The 8835-nt window shown below is 39.8% G+C and overlaps 1 pseudogene; it reads right to left on the bottom strand.

Moving 5' to 3' along the window:
* Nucleotides 1-5593: 5593 nt before the first annotated feature.
* LOC137217330 (small ribosomal subunit protein eS27-like pseudogene) lies at nt 5594-7363 on the bottom strand (annotated as a pseudogene).
* Between the last annotated feature and the right edge of the window lie 1472 nt (nt 7364-8835).

The following is an 8835-nucleotide window of genomic DNA, read 5'->3' as shown; positions in this document are numbered from 1 at the left end:
ATTTTGGAGATTAATCCTTTGTCAGTTGCTTCATTTGCAAATATTTTCTCCCATTCTGAGGGTTGTCTTTTGGTCTTGTTTATGGTTTCCTTTGCTGTGTAAAAGCTTTGAAGTTTCGTTACATCCCATTTGTTTATTTTTCTTTTTACTTCCATTTCTCTAGAAGGTGGGTCAAAAAGGATCTTGCTGTGATTTATGTAATAAAGTGTTCTGCCTATGTTTTCCTCTAAGAGTTTGATAGTTTCTGGCCTTACATTTAGGTCTTTAATCCATTTTGAGCTTATTTTTGGGTATGGTGTTAGGGAGTGATCTAATCTCAAACTTTTACATGTACCTGTCCACTTTTCCCAGCACCATTTATTGAAGAGGCTGTCCTTTCCCCACTGTACCTTCCTGCCTCCTTTATCAAAGATAAGGTGACTATATGTGCGTGGGTTTATCTCTGGCTTTCTAACCTGTTCCATTGATCTATATTTCTGTTTTTGTGCCAGTACCATACTGTCTTGATTACTGTAGCTTTGTAGTATAGTCTGAAGTCAGGGAGCCTGATTCCTCCAGCTCCATTTTTCATTCTCAAGATTGCTTTGGCTATTCGGGATCTTTTGTGTTTCCATAAAAATTGTGAAATTTTTTTGTTCTAGTTCTGTGAAAAAATGCCAGTGGTAGTTTGATAGGGATTGCATTGAATCTGTAGATTGCTTTGGGTAGTAGATTCATTTCCACAATGTTGATTCTTCCAATCCAAGAACATGGTATATCTCTCCATCTATTTGTATCATCTTTAATTTCTTTCAGCAGTGTCTTATAATTTTCTGCATACAGGTCTTTTGTCTCCTTAGGTAGGTTTATTCCTAGATATTTTATTCTTTTTGTTGCAAGGGTAAATGGGAGTGTTTTCTTGATTTCACTTTCAGATTTTTCATCATTAGTGTATAGAAATACCAGAGATTTCTGTGCATTAATTTTGTATTCTGCTACTTTACCAAATTCATTGATTAGCTCTAGTAGTTTTCTGGTAGCATCTTTAGGATTCTCTATGTATAGGATCATGTCATCTGCAAACAGTGACAGCTTTACTTCTTCTTTTCTGATTTGGATTCCTTTTATTTCCTTTTCTTCTCTGATTGCTGTGGCTAAAACTTCCAAAACTATGTTGAATAAGAGTGATGACAGTGGGCAACCTTATCTTGTTCCTGATCTTAGTGGAAATGCTTTCAGTTTTTCATCATTGAGGACAATGTTGGCTGTGGGTTTGTCATATATGGCCTTAAGTATGTTGAGGAAAGTTCCCTCTATGCCTACTTTCTGGAGGGTTTTTATCATAAATGGGTGTTGAATTTCATCAAAAGCTTTCCCTGCATCTATTGAGATGACCACATGGTTTTTCTCCTTCAAATTGTTAATATGGTGTATCACACTGATTGACTTGCGTATACTGAAGAATCCTTGCATTCCTGGAATAAACCCCACTTGATCATGGTGTATGATCCTTTTAATGTGTTATTGGATTCTGTTTGCTAGTATTTTGTTCAGGATTTTTGCATCTATGTTCATCAGTGATATTGGCCTGTAGTTTTCTTTCTTTGTGACATCCTTGTCTGGTTTTGGTATTAGGGTGATGGTGGCCTCATAGAATGAGTTTGGGAGTGTTCCTCCCTCTGCTAAATACTGGAAGAGTTTGAGAAGGATAGGTGTTAGCTCTTCTCTAAATGTTTGATAGAATTTGCCTGTGAAGCCATCTGGTCCTGGGCTTTTGTTTGTTGGAAGAATTTTAATCACAATTTCAATTTCAGTGCTTGTGATTGGTCTGTTCATATTTTCTATTTCTTCCTGATTCAGTCTTGGCAGGTTGTGCGTTTCTAAGAATTTGCCCATTTCTTCCAGGTTGTCCATTTTATTGGCATGGAGTTGCTTGTAGTAATCTCTCATGATCTTTTGTATTTCTGCAGTGTCAGTTGTTACTTCTCCTTTTTCATTTCTATTGATTCGAGTCTTCTCCCTTTTTTTCTTGATGAGTCTGGCTAATGGTTTATCAATTTTGTTTATCTTTTCAAAGATCAGTTTTATTGATCTTTGCTATTGTTTCCTTCTTTTCTTTTTCATTTATTTCTGATCTGATCTTTACGATTTCTTTCCTTCTGCTAACTGTGGGGTTTTTTGTTCTTTTTTCTCTAATTGCTTTAGGTGCAAGGTTAGCTTGTTTATTCGAGATGTTTCCTGTTTCTTAAGGTAAGACTGTATTGCTATAAACGTCCCTCTTAGAACTGCTTTTGCTGCATCCTATAGGTTTTGGATCGTCGTGTCTCCATTGTCATTTGTTTCTAGGTATTTTTTGATTTCCTCTTTGATTTCTCCAGTGATCACTTCGTTATTAAGTAGTGTATTGTTTAGCCTCCATGTGTTTATATTTTTTACAGATCTTTTCCTGTAATTGATATCTAGTCTCATAGCGTTGTGGCTGGAAAAGATACTTGATATAATTTCAATTTTCTTAAATTTACCAAGGCTTGATTTGTGACCCAAGATATGGTCTATCCTGGAGAATATTCCTTGAGCACTTGAGAAAAATGTGTATTCTGCTGTTTTTGGATGGAATGACCTATAAATATCAATTAAGTCCATCTTGTTTAATGTATCATTTAAAGCTTTTGTTTCCTTATTTATTTTCATTTTGGATGATCTGTCCATTGGTGAAAGTGGGGTGTTAAAGTCCCCTACTACGAAGTGTTACTGTCAATTTCCTCCTTTATGGCTGTTAGTATTTGCCTTATGTATTGAGGTGTTCCTATGTTGGGTGCATAAATATTTACAATTGTTATATCTTCTTCTTGGATCGATCCCTTGATCATTATGTAGTGTCCTTCTTTGTCTCTTTTAATAGTCCTTATTTTAAAGTCTATTTTGTCTGATATGAGAATTGCTACTCCAGCTTTCTTTTGGTTTCCATTTGCATGGAGTATCTTTTTCCATCCCCTTACTTTCAGTCTGTATGTGTCTCTAGGTCTGAAGTGGGTCTCTTGTAGACAGCATATATATGGGTCTTGTTTTTGTATCCATTCAGCCAGTCTGTGTCTTTTGGTGGGAGCATTTAATCCATTTACATTTAAGGTAATTATCGATATGTATGTTCCTATTCCCATTTTCTTAATTGTTTTGGGTTCATTATTGTAGATCTTTTCCTTCTCTTGTGTTTCTTGCCTAGAGAAGTTCCTTTAGCATTTGTTGTAAAGCTGGTTTGGTGGTGCTGAACTCTCTCAGCTTTTGCTTGTCTGTAAAGGTTTTAATTTTTCCATCAAATTTGAATGAGGTCCTTGCTGGGTAGAGTAATCCTGGTTGTAGGTTTCTCTCCTTCATCACTTTAAATATGTCCTGCCAGTCCCTTCTGGCTTGCAGAGTTTCTGCTGAAAGATCAGCTGTTAACCTTATGGGGATCCCCTTGTGTGTTATTTGTTGTTTTTCCCTTGCTGCTTTTAATATGTTTTCTTTGTATTTAATTTTTGACAGTTTGATTAATATGTGTCTTGGCATGTTTCTCCTTGGATTTATCCTGTATGGGACTCTCTGTGCTTCCTGGACTTGATTGACTATTTCCTTGCCCATATTAGGGAAGTTTTCAACTATAATCTCTTCAAATATTTTCTCAGTCCCTTTCTTTTTCTCTTCTTCTTCTGGAACCCCTATATTTCGAATGTTGGTGTGTTTAATGTTGTCCCAGAGGTCTCTGAGACTGTCTTCAGTTCTTTTCATTCTTTTTTCTTTATTCTGCTCTGCATTAGTTATTTCCACTATTTTATCTTCCAGGTCACTTATCCGTTCTTCTGCCTCAGTTATTCTGCTATTGATCCCATCTAGAGTATTTTCAATTTCATTTATTGTGTTGTTAATCATTGCTTGTTTCATCTTTAGTTCTTCTAGGTCCTCGTTAAATGTTTCTTGCATTTTCTCTATTCTATTTCCAAGATTTTGGATCATCTTTACTATCATTATTCTGAATTCTTTTTCAGGTAGGCTGCTTATGTCCTCTTCATTTGTTGCCCTTCTTGCGCTGTCGCATTTCAATCCTTACGAAGCAGCCAGATCATATTCCTTCCCTACTTACAACACAGCATTGGTTTTCCACAGCGCTAAAAATAAAATCCAAACTCCTTAATGTGGCCTGCTGGGTCCTGTATGATCTGGCCCCTGCTAGCCCCTAAAATCTCCTACCGCTCCCCCACTGCTGCCCCCAGTCTGCCCACAACTCCTGAGCCCCAGTTCCCTTCTTTCTGTCCCAGCAATATATGTGCTCTCCCCTTCTCGGTGCGCTTGTACTTGCCGTCCCCCATCCCCTGAAATGCACAATGCCTGCCTCCTTCTCGTCACTTAGATCTCACCTCCTTGGAGAGGCCTTCCCGCTCTACCCAAGCTGAAACACCCCCTCCAATCCCAGAGCTCCATTTCATTTTGTTCACTGCAGTTACTGCAAGCAGTAATGACAGTGTTGGTGCTAGTTTATTGCCCGAGCCGAACCTTCCAGTGACAAGCTCCGTGAGGGCAGGGTATTTGTATTCCCTGGCACCTAGAACTGTTGCTGACATGTAGTAGGTGATTGTTGGGCATTTTTCATATAAAAATTTTAAAAATATATATTGGATACCTTTCCATGTTTTTATCATTTTTGTAACGGCTGCATATTTTCACTGTGAAATGTACTACCGTTTGCTCCCTTGAACATCAAATTACTGTAACAACTCAGCATCACATGAGTTATGCGAATGGACCTTGGAATCAGACAGACTTGGGTTCAAACCCTGGATTTACTACTCACTAACTATGCAATTTCATACCAGTTCTTAATTTTTCTGTGTGTAACCCAGTTTCTTATCTGAAATAATACTATCTGCCTCACAGAGTTGTAGTGAGGATTAAATGACAGGATGTAAGGGGCTCGGGATCGTGCCATGCTCCCAGGAAATGGAAGTGAAATTGCTCTATTTTGCTTTCGCCTGAAGTGGCAAAGGGCCTCCCTAGTGCTTTCCCCTCCCTGGCAATCCTTCGCAAGAAAGACATAACCCAGCCCAAAGAGACTAACTGAAGCTCTCCCTTCTTTTTCATGTGACCCTCCCTTTGTACAGACTCTGATGGAATCTGGGAGCCCTGCACTCTGTCTGTGAGCAGCAGCACATGCCCAGTGAAGAGGATGGGGCTAAGGATGCACCCAAGCGCATTAGGTGAATAAACGGCAAAATGGAGACTGAAAAATACCTTCTGCTCCTCCTGCCAGAATTAGAGGACTGGGGAATTCCTGGGACCCCGGGAAATTGTGAAATAAAATGAGAGGAACTGGTTTGATTGAAATTTTCCCATGATAAAGTCAGCCACACTCCAGCCACCACTGTGACTTGTGCCCCTGGTGTTTGGAACCTTGTTCTTAAATCAGGAGAAAGGTGACGCAGCAGTGGACTAGCTTACTTATCAGGAAGAAAAGCGGCAAGTTCTCTGGACTCTGAAAATTTATGTTCTTGGCTTTTGCCCATAATCAAAAAGTACTGACAAGCTGACACCAAAATAGGAGACCACTGTTGTAGACCTTACAGAATTAAACATCATTACCTTATCTTGACAGATTAACTAGAATTACACAACCAATAAGGCTTTCTGCGATACCACCCAAATTCAGGAAGTTGTGGGGATCATTAGTGTTGCTTTTTCTACATGAACACCCTTCTGTGAGCCTGGCCTTTCCTCCCATCAGCTGGCACAACTCTGTTGAACAACCTACACAAAGCATCACCACGTGGGAATGGCTACAAACCCTGGCAATCCTGCAGCAACCTGGACATTTTCCATCCATAAAATAAGAATTTGGACTTTGAACGAGCCATTTCTTTTTCTGTTTTTTCTCTTCCTCTTCCAACGATGAATGTAGTAAGTCTCTAGCTAAAGGCACGTTGATTCTTTTGCAAGCCCCGCCCACCCATCTCTCTCGCTGATATTCTAAATATATGTCTTGTGTCCAGATGGGAGGAGGGATGACAGGGATAGGGACAAAGAAATATTTATTTGATTTACATCTTATCTTGCAGTAAACTGACACTGCTGGAAAATGAAATTTGACACCTCAGACTTTTCTTAAGCAGAATCTTATAAAAACAGAAAAAATAAGTCTATTTTATATGTGGTAATACTTTTGACAGAAGATTAACTCCAGATAACAAAAGCTGAATAAATTAGGCTTCCTGTCATGTAACCCAGATGTGGTAGGCTCTCCCCTTTTTGACATAAAAGGCATCCTTGCCAACCTAGCGCAGCACCAGGGGATTCGGTTTGATTGTCTCTTGCACCTGAGCGCTTGTTTGTGATGTCTTCTCCTGCAGGTAACCAGTAGAGGCACCCCCTAATAATCCAACTGTCAGGGGGATACCTTTCCGGCACCATCTTCTTCTGAGCAATATCAACCAAACTATACCATTTGCAGACCCATGACATCCCTTCCCTCCAACCTCAGCACAGCGCACACCAGATTACAAGGCGAGAATACAAAATTCTTTACTGAAGAGGGAGAGAAAGAGAGAGTAAATGGAAGTTGTGGTCTTTTGTAACCTAATCACAGAGACTCCAGTCACTTTTGCCATATACTGTTCATGAGAAGTGAGTCACTGGGAATTCCCTGGCAGTCCAGTAGGATGCCGGGCTTTCACTGCTGAGGGCACAGGTTCGATCCTTGGTCAGGGAACTAAGATCCTGCATGCCACGTGGTGCAGCCAAAAAAAGAAAAAAGAAAAAAAAGAATGTGGGGATCCATGGAGCCATTTTAGAGACTGTCTGCTACATGTGATACTCAGTGAAGGCGCTACTGAAACCCAGGGAGAGAGGGATGATCTTTTCAATATATGGTGCTGGGTTAATTGCATATCCATATGGAAAGTTAACCATGACCCTCGAATTGTATACAAAAATTAACTTGAGATAGGTGGTAGACCTAAATGTAAGAGGCAAAACAATAAAACTTCTGAAATAAAGTATCAGAAAATACCTCCATGACCTTGGGGTAGGCAAAAATTTCTTAGAGCATAAAGAGTACTAACTACAGATGAAAAGATTGATAAAGTGGACTTCATTACAATTACAAACTTATTAATGAGTTTAACTAAAATATAAAAAAATAATATATTAGCTTAATTAGCACTAGCTACTAAAACAAACAATGCAACAACGGTTTATTTCTCACTCACATTACAGTCAGATGTGGATTAATTCTCTTCCAGGCAGTGACTCAAGGACTCAGAGTGCTTCCATCTGGTGGCTTCAAGGTCACACTAGTGTTATCCAGACAGCAAACAGGGGCAAGAGTTTGGAAAAGGCAAACTGGATACTCACCCATCTAGGTGCACAAGTGACACATGTCATTTCCACTCAAACTCCATAGACTAGAACTAGTCCATGGCCAATCCAGCTGCAAACGGATGCTGAGAAGTGTAGGGTAGCTCGGGGTTGTCCATGAGTACTGACAGTCTCTGCCAAGAAGATGAAACGGAAAACAAACTACTGATCACTTTGGATACCGTTACTACTTTAAGTTGAAAGAATTTTGAAACGGACACAGAAAAATAAATGTGAAGGAAAAAAATGAACTACTACCTAAATGAAAACATTTAGACATTCAGGTCATCTCCTGCTCATCCTGATTTGTAAAGATCCTTTTTCTGCCATCCTGACCACTGAGACCACTCGAAGGATTTACATTGGACAGAGCAGAAAGGTACTGGCAAGAAAGAGATGAATAAATCCTGAAGATGAGAGGAAAGAACAAGACCAGAGTAGGCAGCACAGGCTAGGTTTGGGGAAGGTTTTGGAGAGGTTGAGAAAGAAAAATGAGAGAGTTTGGGGCACCTGTACTGGGGGTAAGCAATTGAGAGAGAAAGACAGGGAGGAAGAAGTTTTAGAAAGAACTTCATGAAGGTGTGGCGTACACTGAGATTGGAATGGGGACCTTTGGATACTTCTGAGACAACATCTATAATGCTAATTACATTGTTTTTTACACCTTTTTCTTGATGTTCAGAATCTTCTTTCTTTGACTGTGACTTTGTGCCCAGACTGGTCAATAGGTAGATGAACTTCATAAAGGTTACGTAAATTTCTTTAGAAAATTCTGACAAACACTTGCATTAAGTGCCTACTTTCAAGAGGTGATAGCAAAGTAGATGTTGTGTGGAATGACGGCATCTGCTTCCTTGTGGCTATAAGAGCATTACGAACCACGAATGGGGCTCTTATGCCCAGGAACTTAGACCCCCACTGGATGTCCTCCCACTGATACCAGCAACTGATGTTTCAAATGGTAATTTTAACGTCAAAATGAGAACAGCCAGGGCACTTCTACTGGGAGGTTAATGAACAATGAGAAAGGCGATAGAAGCAACTTGATGTGTAAGAAAGAGCAGTATCTTTGGAGTCAGGCAAGCCTGAATTTTCATCTGAGTTTATTAGTTAAGCTATATGACATTGGACCAAGTATTCAAGATTTCTGAGTGCCAATTTCCTCCTCGGTAAGATGGTAGGAAGGGCATTACCTCACAGTGTTAGGGCAGGGGTGTTAAAGATCATACGTATGAAGGACTCAGCACGATGCTTGGTGAAGAGCAAGTGTGTAATATACATGAGAGCCCTTTGCCTTCCACCTCCACTTTCTGGATGCCAAAGTTCAGGGAACGAGATGAGTAAGCCTTTGCGTAAGAGATGGATGATAGGGAGAATGTTCCCGGGACAAGAACAGTACAAGGAAAGAACTAAAGGTGAGGAATGATCATGGCATTTGCTGAAAAGAGCAGAGACTTTGTGAGGGAAACTACA

The sequence above is a fragment of the Pseudorca crassidens genome, chromosome X (genome assembly GCF_039906515.1).
Source record: "Pseudorca crassidens isolate mPseCra1 chromosome X, mPseCra1.hap1, whole genome shotgun sequence".
Classification (NCBI taxonomy): Eukaryota; Metazoa; Chordata; class Mammalia; order Artiodactyla; family Delphinidae; genus Pseudorca; species Pseudorca crassidens.
Note: the sequence above shows the minus strand (reverse complement) of the source record. Positions and strands in the feature narration are given on the sequence as shown.